Here is a 20,551-nt window from a genome sequence, read left to right as displayed (position 1 = left end):
CCACATCCGAGTGGTTAGTACTGGGGAAAAGAAAGAATAATATTCATTCAGACAGTCCTAGTACAGTCAGTTAATATATTGACATGCATTCTCTGGGATTGGAAATTTGCTTCTGCTTCAAGTCCTCAGAGAATAGTCCCCACAATACAAACCTATATCCCAGCTGCCTCTTCCATCCACCAACTTTCTGGAACCCAGCAGTCTACTTGCAGGTTAAAGCTTAGATCAGTAACAGGTTATCTATATCCTGACTCTCTGGGTTACATCTGTCCGTTCTGATTAGTAGGTTCTCATAGGAAATAGGCTGATTGGCCCCAGCTCTGCAGGCAGCAGTGCTAGGAGCCATGGGAGGGGACACCTAATATGAATAATACCACTTTATGCAACTGGGAGGTACTGATAAACTATAGAACACCCAACTGTTGGCTATCAACATTATGAAATATACTAATAAAATGAGATCCAATATTAGGTCACACCCTAAATATATATTAGCTCATTTGAGTACTATAATTATTCAACTATAATGAGAACTATAATTTTACAAATGGGAAACTGTGATATATTAAGATTAAAAAACCACAATGACTGAGTTTCAGTTTGAACCCTAGCAGCAAGGAAGAGGCTCCACTTGTAGTTGTTCCTGTGCCTCTATTCTTATCTGGAGGAAAAGTTTCAACATATTTATATATGCTTTCAAATAAATGAGTTTGTGTATAGTAAATAATAAATGAATGAATATATTAAATGTTAGGCATAATACAGGAGTATTAGAAAAGTGAATTTAATTATTGCTAATTCACCGGAAGCTGAGGCATGATTCAGTACCATGAAGAATTATCATTGGTGATGGTCATAAAGGAGAAGAGTTTGGACAAAGCTATACTTAATCATTAATCTGTGAAAAAGAAACAATGAAGATACTTATTTTAAATGGTCATAGTTTTAATTCTAAAGATATGAAGTCATCTGAAAAGAGAAGAAACCGTTCCAAGAGGAAATGAAAAGTTTCTGAATACTAGTGGTGAAGTGAATGGTATGGAAACATTCCAATCCTTTATCGTGTACCAGCCACCTTCAATTATGAAGGGATTCTGATAAAGAAAACATGAGTGCTTCCTCTTCTTAAATACCCTAAACAGGGATTTTGTTACAGGGAGTATTATATGCACAATTCTTGTTTTCAGGAATATGTTTCCAAACATATATGATAGAACAAAAGCTTAGAAATAAACCAGAATGACACTTAGTTAAAGCAGACATTTAATCCAATAATTGCTCCTCCAAAAGCTTTGTTAAACCCAACATGCTAATGTTGTTTATGACTTTTATACTCGAGTATTCAGTTATTTTTTTCAACAAAAAGCCCCTTACACATTAAACCACTTATCCATTTACACAGCCAAAATGCACCTCTAAAAATACATCATAAGGTTTCATATGTTCACTTTAAGGAAGAAAATGTTGTAGGCTGGATTAAGTAGGATATGAATGAGCAAGCAGAATAAACCAGTAAAATTTAATTAAGCAATTTAGCACACCAGAAAAGCAGCAACACATAATAGTGGGATGTACACGACAGGGGGGTGGTTCAGTGCAATTCCAATCTTTTAGGAACCTGGGAAGGGGCACTGAGTGCAGCAAACAGACATGCTTTTTCTACACATAGTAAGTTGAAACAAAAGTAGTGATTGAAGCAGCCTTTATGCGTGGAGGTTCTGTCTACTGTATATGTTTGCCTTGTGCAGGTGTGGCAAATTACAACAAAGAAATGATTGTAAGACTTATACTCTTATATTTTCTATAACCAGACAGGAAAATGGAGGAAAGAATTCATTTATTAACAGTCTGATTTTCAAAATGATATGCCTGCCATATACAACCACTAACTGATCCCCCTGAGATAATAAGAACAATTAGGAGCTCAGAGGTGAAAATTATGACACATTTGCCTTGAAAGAGCTGAATGGATGAACAACATCCTTTGCTTCATTTCAGGAATCTGATTTGTATTATCTCAGGATTATTATGATACCATATTCCTTTTAAATCAAACCTGATTGTCAAGGTGCCTGTAACCTTGTTTGTTCTAAATCTATTTCCTACTGGCTTCCAAAATTTCCCTGAATTTAGTGCAGCTGAAGTTATTTTAAACGTTAAAACATTTACATTAAAAAAAGCACAATCAACTTATTGAATATTTAACCAGGGACTTTATCTCACAGACTCTTCTAAACTAAAATGACATATTTGTTAAAAACTACAAAATTGTATCTTATTGATAAACATGCTTAGACTACTTTTTAAAAATTCCTTAATTCTTATTTTTTAACTCAATTTATCTAACATATAAGTACATATTATACATAATAAATTGTGATATATAATTATATATATAATATATATATAATATTATATATAATATATAATATACATTATATATAATATATAATATTATATATATTATATTATATTATATATTATTATTTATAATTCAGTTTATGTTTCTTTGTCACATGTATTTTATAAATTGCTTTAAATATTTGTGGACTAGCACAAGAATAAGAAAGTAAGTAAATGAAGGTTGTAGTATTTCAAAATGTAGCAATTAACATCAAATTTAATTTTATTTCCTCACAGAGTGGAAAGAACACCATAGACAATTCTTATCCAGTTATCTTACAGGTCTTCACATAATCATAAGCACATCATAAATATTATTCAGCTTATAATATGGATCCTCATCCCTTTTTATTAAATATAGCATATTTTATTCTAACTTATCATTTTAATCACTTTATTTTAAATATTATCTATTTATATTTTATTTAAAATAATTTCACACATACAGAAAAGTTGCCAGAATAGTACAAAGAACTCACAAATTCCCAAATTTTCATTCACTCAGACCCTCCAGTTGTTAGCATTTTGCCATTTTTGTTTCATTACCCTCTCTCTCTTACTTGGAAGCGTGATGTAAACACAATCCCGTCATCCCTAAATACTCTTGTTTGCTTTTTGATAAAGCAAGGACACTTTATTACATAACCACCAAACATCCACAATGCAACCATTCAAACTAAAATATTATGCACTATCATCCAGTTTTTATATCACCACTAAATTGTGCCAACTGTTCCAATAAGTGTATTTTTCCTTTCTGGTCCAGGATCCTGGATAGCACAGATTTCTTGTCTCTTTAGTCCCCTTCAGAGTGCTACAGTTCCTCAGTCTTTCTTTGTCCTTCATGGATTTTAGAATATCCTTTTTATATTTCATATCTTACAGCCTTTTGATAAGTGATATGTGCAGAGATACTCCTAAGAAAATCCTGTTATCTTTTTTTCCAAATGCAATACCTGTTTCTCATCAAATCTCCACCCACCAGAAGTCCATCCATTCGTGACTTCTGCTTGAATCAAACACCAAAATGAGAGTTGCCAAATGGTGATTTTTTTTTTTTCTCTCAGTCATTTCTTCTATATTCATTATTTGGCATTTTACTCTGAGAAAGAGCTTTCTCTTCCTCCCCTATTTATTTATATATTCTTTTATTTTTATCAGTCTGGAGTCTTAGATTTCCATTTTATTTATTGGATGTTAACTCACTATTTTCAGTATTTAAAGCTAAAATTGTCCCAATTTTGGCCAGCGAAAATCCCCTTGAAAGACTGGCTCCTGCATCCTTGTGTTACGTCCTCATTTTTCTTTGAATACTTCTTTACTTTCTGGCCCAATATAAGATGTTCCAGGCTCATCTTGTACTTTTTCTACCTCAGCCCTAATACCAACTATTTCTAAGGGGCCCAAAGAAACTAGAGCCCCTTATCTATATACCAAGATAAGGGGCCCTAGGGCTGGTATCTATATACCAAGATCTGCGTGCCTAGTGTGCTCATTTTCCTGTAGTGTGACTGCTTCTATGTTTTAGCAGACAGACCAGGGAAATTTATGCCCGTGTGTGTGTGTGTGTGTGTGTGTGTGTGTGTGAGAGAGAGAGAGAGAGAGAGAGAGAGAGAGAGACATATATACATACATATGTTTGTATCCATTTCCATCTTTTTATTTATTTTATTAAAATAACGTAAGTTCACAGCTGTATGTTCTGGTCCCCATATAACATCCCAGGTTCTTTCTGTCCTTGTCCTTTTTCTACCTTTGTAAATTTTTTTCTAAAAATGAGAAACCTCGTCCCATTATCCTCAGTATGTTTACTATTTGTTCATTCCTCCCGTATGTAATGTCTCCCCCAAAATGCCAGCTGCCTCCTCATCCTAGTCCCAGTGTGACCTCCTCAACTGTACTCTCTCCTTGGACCTAGAAAAAAAGGGGGAAAGGAAGAGGACTAGTTCTGCTCTCTTTTTAGAGGAAAACTCAAGCAGGCTGTTCTTGTACTATTTTGTGTTTCTTATTTTTCTATACCAAGGAATTGTTCATTCATTCGTTTGGGAGATACTTGAACACGTGTCCTCTACAAGGTACTATTGTAAGCCCAGGGATTAAGCAGTACAAAATAATATCTGGTTGTATGAAATGTACATTCTAGAAAACAAGAATGTAGCTCTTGAATTTTTTCTTAGTTATTAAAGTGGATTTCCTGGGAAAAAAATTAAAGCTTTTGATCAATATAAATAAGCTAAGATTTCCTTTGGCAATTATACTTGAGTCCTTGTCCCGTCTCATGTTGTGTCCCTCCTCTGAGGTAATTACTTTCATCAGTTTGGTGTGTCAGGTTTGAGATATTTTACAGTGTGTTTACACACACACACACACACACACACACTCTGCCAAAGTATGATGCTATCCTGCAACTTTCCATGTGTATTTTTCTTACTTTTACAAAGATATCATAGTCCATGTATAATTTTGAAGCATGCAGTCTTTATATTGTCACTTTTTACATATTAATAAATGGAGATTCCCCTCATTTTTTTGAACTGTGACACAATATCCCATAGTATGTATAATGTTAAAATATATTATTATGTTTATTTGTCATACATTTTTTTTCTGTGAATGACTGTCTTATAATTTTGCCATGTAGATAATAAAACTGATGGTGTAATATTTCAATAATTTCCCTTTTTCTGTTATGAAAAGCTTTCTTACTCCAAAGACACTATTTATGCTTCCAGTATATTCCCAGATTTTAAAATATTTAGATATTTAATTCATCGGAAATTTATTTTTATGGAGCACATGATGTAAGAGTTTTATTATGTATTTCTCCAAATAATCAATTAATAAAACCAAATTATAAAATAATGTCTTTTCTCTAATAACTTGAAATATTTTTGTCATTTACTAATTTTTTTGTTGTGTGTATTTATGTCAGTGACTTTATAAATTTTCTAATATTCTAATTATATATTCTTTGTCTTCAATCAAATAACACTATTTTATTTACTCTAGTTTTATAAGATGTTGTAATTAAGTCATAGATCATCTAATGTATTTTTTGTTTAATCAAAACTCTTGGTTATTTTTACAAATTATGGTTCCATTTGTATTTTAAAAGCCCCATGTCAAATTATACAAAATATTGTTCATTATTTTGGGAAACCACTGAGTATATAGGTTAATTGAAGTGGGACTGACAATTTTATAGTATTGATTCTTCTCATTCATGAACATCATTATATTTTATGGTCTTCAATAATATTTTCTGGTTATCAGTTTTTACTTTTCATAGAAATTTTTTATGCTTCTTGTTTTATTTTTGAGTATTTTCAATACTTTAAGTATATAATGGCATTTTTCTATTACATTTTCTGACTCTTGACTAATAGTTTAAATGAAGACATTATTTTGTATGTGAGAACTTATATCCAACACTTATTACTATTAGACTCTTTTTTTTAGTTGTTGTTTTAGTCATTATTTTAGGATTTATAGGTAAATTAGATTTTCTGCAATAATGAGTTTTATATATTATTTACAAACGTTTTTATCTCATTTCTTTGTCTTATTGTATTGGTTAAAACCTCCACTATAATGTAAAAGAGAAATGGTGGCAGTAGTCATTTCTTGATTTTGTACTGTAATGGAACCGATTTTTGGTTTCACTGTTGTGTCATATTTACTATTATCTTCTTGACTAAGTTAAGGAAGTTTTCTACAATTTCTAATTTGTTTTTGGGGGCATCAATTAAAATAATTATGTGGATTTCCTTCTTTGTACTGCCTATGTAATGAGTTTTTTTTTTAACATCTTTATTGGAGTATAATTGCTTTACAATGATGTATTAGTTTCTGCTTTATAACAAAGTGAATCAGCTTTACATATACATATATCCCCATCTCTCCTTCCTCTTCTGTCTCCCTCCCACCCTTCCTATCCCACCCCTCTAGGTGGTCACAAAGCACTGAGCTGATCTCCCTGTGTTATGCGGCTGCTTCCCACTAGCCATCCACTTTTACATTTAGTAGTGTATATATGTCCATGCCACTCTCTCATGGCGTCCCAACCTACCCTTCCCCCTCCCCGTGTCCTTAAGTCCACTCTCTAGTAGGTCTGTGTCTTTATTCCCATCCTGCCCCTAGGCTCCTCATGACCATCTTTTTTTTTTTTTTTAGAATCCATACATATGTGTTAGCATACAGTATTTGTTTTTCTCTTTCTGACTTACGTCACTCTGTATGACAGACTCTAGGTCCATCCACCTCACCACAAATAACTCAATTTCGTTTCTTTTTATGGCTGAGTAATATTCCATTGTATATATGTGCCACATCTTCTTTATCCATTCATCTGTTGATGGACACTTAGGTTGCTTCCATGTCCTGGCTATTATAAATAAAACTGCAATGAACTTTGTGGTACATGACATGGAAACACAAAAGACCCCAAATAGCCAAAGCAATCTTGAGAAAGAAAAACGGAGCTGGAGAAATCAGGCTCCCTGCCTTCAGACTATACTACAAAGCTACAGTAATTAAGACAGTATGGTACTGGCACAAAAACAGAAATATAGATCAATGGAACAGGATAGAAAGCCCAGAGATAAACCCACGCACATATGGTCACCTTATCTTTGATAAAGGAGGCAAGAATATACAATGGAGAAAAGACAGCCTCTTCAATAAGTGGTGCTGGGAAAACTGGACAGCTACATGTAAAAGAATGAAATTAGAACACTCCCTAACACCATACACAAAAATAAACTCAAAGTGGATTAAAGACCTAAATGTAAGGCCAGACACTATCAAACTCTTAGAGGAAAACATAGGCAGAACACTGTGTGACATAAATCACAGCAAGATCATTTTTGACCCACCTCCCAGAGAAATGGAAATAAAAACAAAAATAAACAAATGGGACCTAATGAAACTTAAAAGCTTTTGCACAGCAAAGGAAACCATAAACAAGAAGAGAAGACAACCTTCAGAATGGGAGAAAATATTTGCAAATGAAGCAACTGACAAAGGATTAATCTCCAAAATATACAAGCAGAACATGCAGCTCGATATCAAGAAAACAAACAACCCAATCCAAAAATGGGCAGAAGACCTAAATAGACATTTCTCCAAAGAATATATGCAGATCGCCAACAAACACATGACAGAGTGCTCAACATCATTAACCGTTAGAGAAATGCAAATCAAAACTACAATGAGATACCATCTCACACTGGTCAGAATGGCCATCATCAAAAACTCTACAAACAATAAATGCTGGAGAGGGTGTGGAGGAAAGGGAACCCTCTTGCACTGTTGATGGGAATGTAAATTGATACAGCCACTATGGAGAACGGTATGGAGGTTCCTTAGAAAACTACAAATAGAACTACCATATGACCCAGCAATCCCACTACTGGACATATATCTTGAGAAAACCATAATTCAAAAAGAGTTATGTAAGGACTTTTGATGACAGATTCTCTAATGCTACACCATTCTTGCATTACTGGAATAATTCATTCATTTTCAAGGCTTTTTATTTTCACTTTACTGTAACATAGAGAAAAAGGAAGTATTATCACCCTGTCCTTTTTGTTCCTTTGTTCTGATTATGTAAACAGCTGGTTATCTAAAACTTTGACAATTGTCTTTTTAATATATTCTTTTTTTTTTTTTTTTTTTGCGGTACGTGGGCCTCTCACTGTTGTGGCCTCTCCCGTTGTGGAGCACAGGCTCTGGACGCGCAGGTTCAGTGGCCATGGCTCACGGGCCCAGCCGCTCCGTGGCATGTGAGATCTTCCCGGACCGGGGCATGAACCTCAACCACTGGCAGGTGGACTCTCAACCACTGCGCCACTAGAGAAGCCCTATGTTCTCTTTTTTGCATAGTTTTTATCCCTAAGTTTCTTTTCTAGTGGAGAGTAATAAACAATACATGTTTCTTTTGTTTTTTCAGAAAACACTGCTGTTCAGCTAGAGGCTATAACTCCTTATAGTCTCCTTATTTGTCTGTTGCTTGCAAGGTATTCACATTAAATGATATGAATTTCTTAAACAAAATTACACAGTATATGTATAGGTTGTCTGAATGAACGTTTCAATCATTTATTAATTGATGCTTTGGGCCCACCTTTGATTTCATTGTTTCCTATCCAAAGAACCAGTTGATCTCTTCTTAAGATTACATACAACTGATACTGTCTAACCATAAGGAATTAAAACTATAAGTAATAGTCATGACTCTTTGTATTGCAAGAATCTGAATCTCAACTACTAGTAACTGAAGCAATAAAGTAAATGTATTGACATAAATTACTGGTTGACTCTACCTCCAGATATAGGTAGATTCAGGGGTATTGTTAATATCATCAGAATTTTTTTAAAAAAATCTTATTTCTGCTTATATCTATTTGGCTTTATTTTTAGTAAATTCAATTCATTTAGTTGCAAAAGGCTCACCAGGAGTCACATGCTCACAGTCTACAAATTTAACAACTTGAATAGCAAACAATAATTATTTTCCAACAATGCCTGAGGTCTCTGGAGTCCTGACTTGGGTTACTTGTCCTTGTCTGAAATAATCATTGAGGTTGGAGGACTGGATTACCTCACTGGCTATGTGTGGCAAATATGCCCATTCTGCTGGTTGGAGGAGGAAGGAAGGGGAAGATGTTGTTCGTCCCATGCAAAGTACTTGCATGGTACTCCCCCAGGCAAGAAAGGGTTCCCTTTTTAGAAGAAGTGGGAAAGAAAAGACTAGACTGACAGAATGCATATTTAGCTAACATTACTTAATGTTTATATATCAGTAGTTGACATATACAATTTATATATATTAACTTATTAAATCTTCTTAACAACTCTAGAAGGAACATATTCTTTTTATTTTGGAATAATTTCACATTTTTTACATTTATATTTTGCATTTATAGAAAAATCACAAAGATGGTACATAGAGTTCCAGTACACCTCTCATCCAGTTTAACATCTTAATATTCCTAAGGTGCATTTATTGAAACTAAGAAACTTCCATAGGTACATTACTATTAACTAAACTCTAGCATTCATTAAAGTACATTCTCTGTGATGTATGACTTGTATTATATGGTTTATGATGTGTGTGATCTATAGATTTTGACACATGCATAGAGTCATGTATCTGATATTCTAGTACCATGCAAAAGAGTTCCTTCACCCTAAAATTTCCCCTGCCCATTCTCTTGTAGTCAACTGATCTTCCTCCTCTAATCCCTAGCAACTGCTAACATATTTTCTGTCCTTATAATTTTTGCCTTTTCAAAATATTATATTAATGGAATCATGTCTTATGTAGATCTAGGGGTCTGTCTTCTTTCAGTTAGTGAAATGCATTTAATATTTATCCATGTCATTGTATGCATCAATAGCTCATTCTTTTTATCCCAAAATACTGTTCCATTACATGGCTCTTCCATGATTTATCAATTCTCCAAGTGAAGAACATATTGATTTCTTTGGCTATTAGGGATAAACATGCTTTCAACATTCTCATACAGATTTTCTGTGAATGTAAGTTTTCAGATTTCTTGGATAAAGACCTAATAGTGTGATTGCTAGGTTGTATGGTAAGTCTTTAACTTATAAATATCTGCCTAACTCTTTTCTAAGGTTGCTATACCCCATAATCCCATCATCAGTGAATGAAAGTTCTGTTGTTCCTCATCTTCACCAGCATTTGCTATTATCAGCTCTCCCCCCTCCCCCCTCCCCCCATTTTGACCATTCAAATAAATAAGTAGTATCTCATGTCATTGTGGTTTTATTTTACAGTTCTCAATGACAAATGATTTTGAACATATTTCATGTTTTTATTTGCCATATGTATATCTTCTTGCCGTTATTATTATTAATTCCATTTTACAGACAATAAAACTGAGAATCAGAGCAGTTAATTACTCGCTCTAATGTAGTTGGTAGCAGTAGATTTCCACTACTCTACTTTTAAGTAGCGTATCTACAGAACATTAAACCAGTTACAGAAATAGCATCAAACTCTAGGGTAGATATTATCGTATTATATCCCCTTTCTCTCTGACCTCCAACTCTTAAGAAACACCATGCAAAATTATAAATTAAAAAATCACTCCAGAAAATCAGAAATAAATAAGATATAAAAATCTGTGAGATTAAATATAAATATTGAAGAACTCTTAGCAACAACATCGAAGGATTGAGTTAACCTAGGAAGCTACTGCAGTAGCCATTTTCAATTAAGTTCTATACCTTCAGTGACTTTTGAGAAAACTATTAAAATGATGATGTATAGAATGCTAAATGTTGTGCTTTAGTAGCACTATATTTATTCCTGGGCATTTCCTGACTTGATATTTGCAGTCTCAATACTTTGCTTTCTTTTCTGTTTCTTTTGTCTGGTCATTTATGTGAGATATGGGTGAGGTGCAATGTCACATGATGCCAGTAGTTGACTCCAGAATGATATGTGATGATACCCCACTTTTAAAGCTTATTTGTGTGAAATGAGGGGCATCTACACAACCATAGAATCACATAGGCTATTTTCAACTTTACAGATTGGATTGATTATCTTCCTCAGATTGGATTGATTATCTTCCACTTATTTTAGTCTTTTCATGTATTGAAGTTGTGGCCATCTATGCCTTTTATGTTGACTAGCATTAAAAATAAGTTCAGTCCTCACTGAAGCTTTATACTATTTTTTGCATTGTAATTTTAAACTAAAAGACAGGGTATTTCCCTAACATGTTATAAACTAGAATCACTATGTTTTGAAAGCTAGACTTGTGCAAAACTCTGTTTCTCTGGATCTTATACTATTTTGCAAGAAAAAAATATGTGACTACTCTGTGTAACCATGCTTTTTAAAAAAGAGGCATGGACATGTATACACTACCAAACGTAAGGTAGATAGCTAGTGGGAAGCAGCCGCATAGCACAGGGAGATCAGCTCGGTGCTTTGTGACCGCCTGGAGGGGTGGGATAGGGAGGGTGGGAGGGAGGGTGACGCAAGCAGGAAGAGATATGGGAACATATGTATATATATAACTGATTCATTTTGTTGTGAAGCTGAAACTAACATACCATTGTAAAGCAATTATGCTCCAATAAAGATGTTTAAAAAAAAAAAAAAAAAAAAGAGAACACTAAAGAATCCACCCCAAAACTTATTAGAATTAATAAATGAGTTCAGCAAGGTTGCAGGACACAAAAAAAAAAAAAAAAAAAAAAACAGCTTTAATGCTTGGTCATAAATGTTAAAACTTATTAAACTTTGTTTAAACCTGAACTTTACTGATTCAAGATGTACTAAATTAGGTGTTTTTAATACATGCATTTCATAAGTAATAAAGAACCATTTAAATATTTTATGATACATTCAAAATTTATTTGAGCAAATATTTACTAATTCTTTAAATTGCAAACTGATTTTTCTTAAATTAAGTGTATATATTTTGGTCTCTTTACTGAGGCAGAGATATAATTAATAAATATTATTTAATAAAGATTATGAATACAATGAATTTATCATAGTGTTATCCTCATTTTATGAAAAAAATCAACTATTTTATAGGAAAAGCATGTCATAACAGTTTCAAATGTGGACAGAATAATTATATTATTTTTAGTGTTTTTCTCCCTTACAGTTATGCTACATTATTAGTTTTGGCTTATTTGCTTTGATCAATGGGCTATAAGAGTGAGTAAATGCAAATGAGGGTCTCTGATATACAATGCCTTAAAAATTATACTATATATCACAATAACCTTGCATCAGTTTTCTATAAAATTTCTAACTTTTTTAATCAACACGTAGAAGCCTATATTTTAGAACAGCAGCTATCAAGTGGTTTGTTTTAAAATATAGTTTTATTTCCATGTCATATCACAGTCTATTACAGTACATCAAATACTGAAATGATATGAGCAGATTGATTTCTAAAAACATTTATTTGCAAACCACTGTTCTTTTTTATGGTATATTATATACTGTAAAGTGTGGTCAGTGATTTCTTATTTTGATCATTTGTATATACTCTCTCATGGTTTGGGAAGAGAATTAACATTATTGCTACATTAGATTATTTTTCTTTTTGTCTATGGTTTCTCCTAATAATATGTGTATTCTCATAAATAACACATGACAAAATAAAACTCAATAGATACTGAGTTAGTATCTAAATTAGTCTGCTAAAATCTACCAGGAGATAATAAATTGTATGTTTTGTGAAATATAGTTTAAAAGGTTGGAGTGAATTCTGTTTGCTTTCATGTAACTCAAGTGGAGGATACAAAATAATTCAGGATTTGGGAGAAAGATAATGTTAAATATTTGGTAATGAGATCCAGGCAAACAAGAATCAAATTTCATTAAGTGCATTTTTAATCTGAATAAAAGTAAACAAATATCTGGGTCTTGATATATTATTTTACTTTACAAAAGACTGAGATAATTGTTTCCTTCCCTCCACTGAGCAAGAACAACAACTTAAATGTGTGACACAAAGGAAAAATTTAAAAATAGCAGAATCAGAAAATTAGACTGAGAGGTGTAAATATAGGGCACAAAGCACAGACTTCCTAAAGAACTAGGTGACACTAGTGTCTGGAGTCTTTGGGGAAACATAAGATAGCTGGTATATGGTAAACACATCATTTCTGCCAATAAAAGTGTTATTTGCATAGACCTCTTGCCTGAGTGCATGTGTGTATGTAGAGGGAACAGATGGTCATGGGAGATAGAAAGGTAGGACATACTTTTAGCTTGTTCACACTGCGTGTCATATTCAAGTGCAAATTTGAGAGTCAGGTGGAACTTTGAGAGTCACAAAGGTGTATGTATACCTGCATCAATCATTTTTTACTAACCAAATTACTAACCAAATTACTAACCACAAAATCTTCAGCCTTTTAATGCAGATAATATTTACCACAAAAAATAATTATGAGAATTAAATGGAACAGTAATTATAAAATACCTAGAACACTGGGAAACACATAGTAGGTATTCAGTAATTTTTTATCTCTTTTTTCCTTATTCTTCCCTGCTTTTGTTCTCCTTTGATTGAAGGTGGTGACCAAAAAGTCAAAATATTAGATTAAGATTTGTAATGGGGTAATCTATAATTTAATTTACTTAAATAATAATAACTACAGATTACTGCTCAGCATGGTAGAACATTATTTTACAAAGTGGAAAACCAGGCCATAGAAATTAAATGACTTTTCATAGATTACAGCTACATTATGTCATAACTAGATTAAAATCCAATTTTCAACATTATTTATTCTTCACACTTTGCCATCAGATTTGTTAGATTAAGTTACTCATATACCAGCTAATATCTGAAACATTATTATTCAAATATTCTCAATATCAATGTGATTAATGAACTGGTTCTTCTAAAGTAGAATCACATTTTTATTTATGTGGGAGCCAGGAAGAGAAAGTACTCTACAATATTTCAAAGTTATTTTTCAGCTTCATTTACATTCATATATTTTAGTTGTAAGAATCCATTAAGATCCATTACAATTATATTGGAAATTATGTAATCTGATAGGCAGATCAGGCTTCATATCCATACTGTAATAGTATAGTAATGGTCAGGATGGATAGAATTAAGCCTCTCCTGTATTTTTATTGTGGAATTCTCATTTTTGTTCAAAATCTGTTAAAAAAAAAAACCACGAAAGTGATTATTTTTGCTTGTTTTCTAACATGTCATTTTTGTCAGCAAGATATGTTTGAAGCAAATCATATTCAACGGAGGGAGAGAATGGGAAGAAGGAGAAGGAAAAAAATAAAGAAACAAGCAAAGAAAAAAGGAATGTCAGCTGAATTCTGAAGAGTCACAGACCTAGTAGATAGGCCCTAGTTGTCTTGAAAAATTGTGACTTAATTTATCCAGTCATCAGTCACTGCAACTTCTAGCATTTTCTGTAGCTTATGAGGGCTCACAGAGTTGGACTTTCCTAAAATTTCTCTCAGTGCCTCTTAGCCATTGGTGTAATGGGGGTGAAAGTGCTTTGTGGACACTATGTGCTCCATGAAAATATAATGCATGGATAAACTAATAGGTAAGCAAATGCAAAAAAATGCATATAACCTTAAGGTTGTATGTCTCAGATGTGACCAAATAATCCCCATCTTAGATAAGAATTAATTAATCAATTTTACATAGTTCCTATTACATAGGTTGACATAAACAGGGTTTATTTGTAGGAAAATAGAGAGTATTTCCTAATATAAATGAACACCTGACAAAATAGTATATGTTAGAAATATAGAAAGTGCTTATCAATACAGACTTCCTAGCAGTTATTATAAGCACCTAGAAACATTCTGCAGGTTGCATATATTTGCCAATTTACCTGAAGTATTCTTGTTTTTCTTTTAACCCTTCCAATTCTAAACTACATTATTATTTGGGAAGTATATAGATAGAAGCAGAACAAAATATGCAATTTTTAACTATCTTAACAGTTTTAATCAATGTTAAGAGACTTATTTTCTTAAAATGAACCTTGTAATACTACCACTAATAAGCCAGTCTTTCCAGAATTTTGAAAGGTGGAGGAACTTTTTTCTGAACAAAGACTCTGGTCTTGCTGATCTTGATTTTGTTTTAAGAGTAAAGCAAACCTTTTAAGGGAACTTTGTTTTAAGATTAACAATTAGATTGCTAGTGTAAGCTCTTTTGGAATATTGATGGAAAACCCACAATAAAAGATTAGTGATACAATAACATTTGACTTCTTTTCCAACTCTTATACAAGACCTATTAGTGAAGTCTGTTACCGGCAGGGAACAGAACAGAACAAGACAGGAGAAAAGCATCACATGGATAAGCCACTTCTCTATCAACTCTGGTAACATCTTTGCTTTTCACTGAGTTTTTCATTTAGCTAAACAAACTCGGAATATTTAGCAGGTGTGTGTGTGTGTGTGTGCATTTTTTTCGTGTGTGCATGTATGTAGCCTCTTCCTACTAGACTAACAGTCTTTGAAAAATTGTGACACTGAGTCAGAAATTAAGAATATCAAGAGCATCAATATATTAAAAAGATATAATTAAATTTTTCAGTGTTCTTATCAAGTGATTATCTACTCAAGTTGTCCCTATGAGGCAAACCCTTCCACCAACGTTAAGTATTTTCCATTTCTTATACAGAAAGAGACTATTTTGTTGGAATCCGTTAGTTCTAAATTAAAAGTGAAAATGGATTTTTCTAACTTACTTTAAGTGCATATTTTATATTGAATGCTGAGTTTGTACTATGCCTTTTGGAAAAAAAAAAACCTCAGTGATAATCAAATCCTACTACGCCATTTTACAAATGAAGGAATTTACTAATATAAAAATGAAATGACCATTTTCAGTTGCACATAGATATTGGAAGATTCAATTCTAGAATTCTAGGCTAAACTCTCTTTCAAATAAAGGACTCCTACCTCTATAGTCAGGTACATGTTATCAGAAAGGTCTTTAGGGGAATGAAAGACCACATTTTGGCATTAATATATTTTCTTCAGTTTAGTTAATATGATGTCAAATTAATATTTTCAGAGTAATAATTGAAGCAAATAAAAGCTAAATAAATCGCTATATAGTTGGTTGATTTGACTCAATAATGGGGATAATGTTATAAGCCTTCAGGTGCTTGAGTGTCTTTTAAAGGTATCATGTTATATGACCAAAGAAGGAATCAGTGAATATACTTAGATCAGCCTCCTAATGAAGAAGTTTTAAATTCAGTACCATTGAATCTACCAGGCTGGAAAAGAAAATCAGAGGCAACTGAGGAAGATATTGAAGTTAGAAGTTTAGCAGAAAAAAATGGGTAGTTTCAGAATTGGATTAGGCCTCTAGAAACCAAATTTAGCTTAAATTACAATTCTTTACTTCTTTGGTATTCAGCAGCAACAAAAGCCACCTGACAATCATTTGGATCCCTTCTGCTGTTTAAAGTGTTCAAGGGAAAGAAACATGACATTGTGTCTTATTGTTTCATTTCAGTGAGCTTACTTTGGGGTCCTAAAAATAGGAGATAACATGACAAGAATTACCAATAGCTTTTAAATATTATTTGTCTATTTACAGCCTGTTTTTTTCTCATGAAATTTCTCTTTTTTATATCTTAAACTGATTGCTAATTGTTTAAATGAATACAGCTCTACTAAGAAAAACATTTAAAACATGAAATTTCCTATCTATTAAACAAACAAATATAAGAGGAATAAAGCATAATAGCCATTACTCAGTGTTTCTGAAATACACTTATAAATTTATGTATAGCCGATATTAGTCTACAGCAAGATTTCAGTGTTCCTTTGGATGTCATTCTCTCATAGTAAGTCATAATTTTCCAATTATTACAGTTATATATATGAAAAAAGCATTGTTTTGGATTGATGACAGAGAGAAAGTCTAGAAGCACATAGAATAATAAAAGTCATTTGATTTTAAAAACTAGAAATCACTCAAACTAGATGATCTTTACATATATAGATTTGGCCATGAATAATGTCATGGGCCAATAGTTAAACAAATGAGAACAAGACCAAAAACTAAAAGAGAAAAACTTCAAATCTACAGAATATGCATTTAAACTCCTAGTGTAACCAAGAAACATAAATAGTTAATAAAATGTAAACCTCTAGAGTGCGTGAGTATGAGTGTGTGTTTAAGTAGCCATCTTTAGAACACACACAAAACCCAGCAGTCTCCAAGTAAATGCATGCCAATAGGGTCTTCTTATTAGATGGACGATATGTGAATTACTACTCCAAATGCTTTCATGGCAAAAAGAGAAGGCACTTGCTTCCTAGTTGTATGAGTCATGAATTCCTATGAAGAGTAATGCTTGAAGTTGCAAAGTAATAGTTTAAATTCAGTGTATTGGAAAACTCTGAATTGACAGAGAATGTACTTAAACTGTAACTGTCTTTTATAGAAATTGGTAAAATAAATTAGTCTCTACATGAAATATATAGATAGGAAAATAAATATTTGCTAATCCATTATATTCTATCTAATATAAAAAGCCCAACTTAAATAATTTTCTTTTCTATTACAATTACACTGAAAATCAGTTTATTAACACTAGATAGTATAGTCAATGGATTTGCAGCCCTTTCCACATCTTAAAGGACATTATTAGAGTATTATTGTGGAATTTATAGTAACTCTTTTTATAATAAGGAGGTTAGACCTTATTTTCTAGTATTGTGAATTTCAGAAAATATCATTAATTCATAGGATTTTACTAGATTGTGTGTTTTATTTTATATATATAATATATATATATATATGACAATATGATGTACAGTGATTTTCAGTGTGTGTTTGGCAGAAGATTAAAATTTGCAAAGTATTACTGTGTTACCACAAAATATAATCTGTAGTCAAATAAGTTAAGAAAATGCAGGATTAATCACTTCAAATGAGTTCTTTCACTGCAGGACCTCAAAGAGCATTTTAAAATAACCAATTTTATTAAAAATATTCAAAATTAGGATATGCTTTAAAAACTTTTCCAAGTTTGTTTGACCAATATACAATTTTTAGGTGACATCTTATAGGATTAGTATTCTACAGAAGTCTCTTTAGGAAAACATGTTTCTTTAGAAAAGAAATTGGGGCTAGCAGTATGTAACACTTTCAGATTTCAATATCTAGCATTAACTACCTTTGGGACCTAATTTACTCAATTAACTCTTTTTCTTTTTTAAACTTCAAACCACTTTCATATATTACATTTGGAACAAAAGGAGAAGATCATGTATGAATAAGATTTAAGAAGAATATACCAAACAAACATACATTGCCTTTTAAAACATAATAAAGCAACACATTACTCTTTATCGTATGGCTTTTTTGGCACCTCAACATTTTAGACTTCAGCTGCACGTTAGAATCTGGAAACTTAAAAACAATCAATGTCCAGAACCATTCCTAAATCAATTAAATGAAGATCTGTGGGTTGAGGCCAGACCTTGATGTTTTTAAAAGCTCTCAAGATGATTCTAATTGAGAAATACTGCTGTAGACTACATCTGAATGGAAAGAAATCAACCCTCTGAGTTTAATCCGACTTGTCCTAAAGTAATATATTGTATCAGATAGTGAAACAAGTCCCTTCTCTGATAACCCTTGTTATTTGACTCAACTTCACATCCCATGCTAGTCACTGGGATTCACCTGGCAAAGGTTCATCTTGACCTGGAACAGGATATGGGAATAGGAGGCGAAGAGCAGAGGTGATGGGCAGCAAGCTGAAGGTTGATGGCATTGATTCAAGTTGGTTTGAGGGATGGAAGGAGGAGGCAGAAACTTAGCTGAGTGTCTCTCAGTCATGTAGAGGGTATGGAGGATGCTTCACAGTTATCCAAGGAGTACTTCAAAACCTTCATGCCTGGCCAATCCCTTCTCCTCACCCACACATCCTGATGCAACTGCCCTGGAAATTTTGTTTTACTCTCAACTCTGCATTGAGAAGCACTAGCCTGGAAATTTATTTCAATTTCAGGATCTATGGTGAGTATCATACATATTGGTTAAAATGTATTTAAGTGTGGAAATGCAAATACTGTAAGAAAGGATAACACTGCTTTAATTGTTTATTTTTTACCTTGGTATAAAAAAATTAGGATATGAAAGAAAGATTTTAGAAATGTTGAAGGTCAGACAAGGAATGAAAATGAATGCTGAATGGACATGGGAAGTGAAGGAAAAACTAGAATGTGTCTGAGAAGCTTGATATATTAGAGGCAATATTTACCTATTTGATAACATACCATCTACCTGAGCATTATAAGAAATGTTAATGGTGGGCAGGTATAAAAAAGCCATAGAGAAAATAAAAGGTATACAAAAGAGTTAAGGGCCTGAAAAGATATAACCTCTACTAATTTCATAAATCCTTTATCATTATTAAGACTCGAGGTCTGATTATATACAAGATCATATGTTCTTGTTCAGAAGAGTATAGCCAATGGAATTTGACAACACGTAGCTGAATTGTTTTGGAAACAGTAATAAAGAGATCATTTTAACAGCATGGCTTCCCTCCTTCTCAAAACTAAACAAACAGCCACTATTAATCAAGTTTACACTTTCCCAAGTTCCTAGTAGTCTGGTTCAGTGTGAGTTAAATGAATTTGTTCTCTTAACAGCTTTTTTCTTCAAATGATTTTGTTGCTCAAAATTACCTAGTCTAGAAACCCTTGCTCTTACAGCAAGCCCTCAATAGCGTAGTGGACATGAATCAACAGCTTATACTGAATTTCGAGAAATACTGACTAACCCTACTGCAGCAAGACAAGATTTGCTTCTAACTAGCAATTAAATTGCCATGTAGGCTAAAATCCATATTTCAAAATTATCACCATAATATTAGCTTATTTGATTCCTAGACCTTCAAAATGTACTTACTATTCAAACATACTGTTATGAAAAGATAAATTTCACAAAACTAAATCCAGACTTTCTCATCTCTAGCTTCTACTTGTCAAGTAATGGCAGCCTGAAAAGATTTACTTATTGCACTGAGAAAGCAGAGGTTGAGTTCTGGCTAACAAATAAAACAGAGCCTTACTGACTCTAGTCAGTGCTGTGATTCTTACCTCAGTCTACCTCAAACAGAAGTTTTGTGCTTTGAGGCATTGATGGAAGAGTTCAGGAAGGAGCACCTGAATGCTATGGACTGAGATGCGTTAAAGAGTATCAGAGAATCATAGAAATAGCAGCCAACTAGTAGTCCTTAAAGCTTGACCCATGATACCCACTCTAAAACTAGTGGCTGATTTTCTTGTATATCGTCAGCATTTCTCCAGACCTTCCCAGTGGTGTTGAGACGCCAAAAAAATTACATCTGCAGTTCCTTTACAAACAGTGATACATGTGTCAATTAGGTTAAAACTAATATTGAGGGTAGTGTTCCAGAAGTAGAACATCACAAAGGGTGCTCTGTTTAATAAAACTAAAGTGCAGTGATGGTTGGATGTATGGGCTGAAATCTGTCAGATGATGTTTCCTCCACATGGAACAAGAAAATCTCAAAATTATAAAAATCTTGAAATATTGGTTACCCAAACTTAATTCGATGTGCTCTATACCAGTGGTCCCCAACC

This window comes from Orcinus orca, chromosome 4, assembly GCF_937001465.1.
Source record: "Orcinus orca chromosome 4, mOrcOrc1.1, whole genome shotgun sequence".
Lineage (NCBI taxonomy): Eukaryota > Metazoa > Chordata > Mammalia > Artiodactyla > Delphinidae > Orcinus > Orcinus orca.
This window is presented reverse-complemented; position numbering follows the sequence as displayed.